The sequence below is a fragment of the Octopus bimaculoides genome, chromosome 20 (genome assembly GCF_046866305.1).
Source record: "Octopus bimaculoides isolate indiv1 chromosome 20, ASM4686630v1, whole genome shotgun sequence".
NCBI lineage: Eukaryota > Metazoa > Mollusca > Cephalopoda > Octopoda > Octopodidae > Octopus > Octopus bimaculoides.
Genome location: NC_142947.1, coordinates 44,461,639 through 44,464,138, shown reverse-complemented (window position 1 = coordinate 44,464,138; position 2,500 = coordinate 44,461,639). Strand labels below are relative to the sequence as shown.

The 2,500-nt window shown below is 32.6% G+C and overlaps 1 protein-coding gene across 3 annotated transcripts in view; it reads left to right on the top strand.

Annotated features, from left to right (window-relative positions):
* The window catches only part of LOC106878957 (uncharacterized), a 19,432-nt gene that overhangs the window by 1,426 nt on the left and 15,506 nt on the right, over window positions 1-2,500 (top strand). The window lies entirely within an intron of this gene.

Sequence of the window (2,500 nt, the reverse complement as noted above, 5' to 3'; positions counted from 1 at the left end):
CGCGGTCATAGGATCGCGGTTTCGATTCCCAGACCGGGCGTTGTGAGTGTTTATTGAGAGAAAACACCAAAAGCTCCACGAAGCTCCGGCAGGGGATGGTGGCGAACCCTGCTGTACTCTTTCACCACAACTTTCTCTCACTCTTACTTCCTGTTTCTGTTGTACCTGTAATTCAAAGGGTCAGCCTTGTCACACTGTGTCACGCTGAATATCCCCGAGAACTACGTTAAGGGTACAGGTGTCTGTGGAGTGCTCAGCCACTTGCACGTTAATTTCACGAGCAGGCTGTTCCGTTGATCGTATCAGCTGGAACCCTCGTCGACGGAGTGCTCCTACATATATACAATTATAATTAAGGGTATAAGAAAAAAATTCTTGCCTATGTGCTGAGAGGAGACAGTAAATTGTCGAACCAAATTAAATATCATCACTATTATTATTACACAAGTGTCGAAAAGCGAGGGAGCAAGCTAACGGAAATTCATAAAATTGAGTTATCGCTGGATCGGCCAATTTTTGGCTCCAATGTGGTTCGACGATTCAGTATCTCCTTTCAGAACATTGGCAAGAACTTTTTTTTCTATGTCCTTAATTATAGTTGTATTTATGATTTCACCATAATAGGTCTCTGTTTTTATATTGCTGTATATATATATATAAATAATAATAAAGGAGTTACGACGCAAAAACGTATAAATTCAAAAGAACATATTTATCTTCTTCAATATATATTTCAGTATAAAGAATTCATTAAGATGCTTAAATCAAAATTTCTTTACACATCATTCAGGAACAGATATAACATCAGAAAAAATACATTCCGTTTAAAAACACAAACCGTTCATGGCGAAAAAATTTCACAAGAGTCTGCATATCTTCACTGTCGTTTTTTTCTGCTATTTTGGTGATGATTTTTTAAGTTAGCTTACCAATTATTGTTGGTAGTTAATTTATAATATATTGCATATATATATACAAATATATATATATACAAATATATCATCATAAATATACAGGGATTAGCATTGAGTTGCTTCTCCAACATACTGAAAATTTCGAAATAGCAGTCAAAGAACTACTGATTCTAAACTACAAATTTTTCTCTAAATGGATGGCGATATTTATGGCACACATAGAACAAAAAACCGGAGGGGAAAGCATAAACAAAAACTAAAGACTTGTTTTGTTTATGCTTTTCCCTCCGGTTTTTTGTTCTATGTGTGCCATAAATATCGCCATCCGTTTAGAGAAAAATTTGTAGTTTAGAATCAGTAGTTCTTTGACTGCTATTTCGAAATTTTCAGTATGTTGGAGAAGCAACTCAATGCTAATCCCTGTATATTTATGATGATAAATGGTTTTACCGATAAAGGTTTTTTCATACTGAACTACTTGGCAAAATTGTTAATTATTAATTCTATTATTAATTGACGATTCCCTGCCCTTATTCTTGTATATTTTATATACAAATATATATATATATGTATATATCTGTAGTATACTATGCTGACGAGCGAAAACTAGATTTCATTCTAGTAATCGTGAAATCGGCCGATACATAATTGAGTCTTTCTTTTAGAAAAGGCTGGTTTTTTTGAGAGTTGCTTTTCCTCGCATTCGGTACTAAAATGTGTTTATTTGGAAAGTCTAGTGTGTGGCATTATTCTGTAGTAATGCCCTTATATAAATATAAACGAATAATTATATTCTTGGGAATAGAAATTTCCCTTATGAATTTTTTTGCACACTAGCTTCCTGATAAAATTCTTGTAAAAGATTTTTATCCTATTATTGAATTTATGTATATATATATATATATATATATATATATATATATATATATATATATATATACATATATATGTTTGTGTGTGTGTGTGTGTGTATAAATATATATATATATGTGTGTGTATATACACTCACATATACATATATATATATACATGCTTATGCATATATCCCCATACACACATACACACACACATATTCACACGCACACCTGCATGTACGACCCACATACACGCACGTACCCATGCACCTGCACATAACCACCCCTACATTTTTGACGATGTTGTATAACTCTTCTTCCAATCTAGCGATGCTATTTTCCATTGTTCATCCTTTTCTCAACTTTTTTGCAGTAGTTTTGAGGAAGTAGCTAAGAAAAATTTTCCGGTCGTCATTCTCGCGACAAAATTCTTTTAAAACATGTTCTTCTACATTATAATAAGTCCCGCAATTTTTCCTAGCACAATTATGTTGTCATAAATTCATTGTATATATTTTTACTTTCCGTAAATAAATGATTGGTGTTAAATCCAGTTCTTCTTCTCTTGATATTATCTGTACGAACTCTCATCGTATAATTATAAGGAAAATTAATTAGTTAAAGATTTATTTGCATACACCTTTATGGAAATATATATTCAAGCCTTTGTCAACATGAGAAATACAGTCAACCCGGTATGAAGAAACGAAATAACATTCTTAAGATAAACAC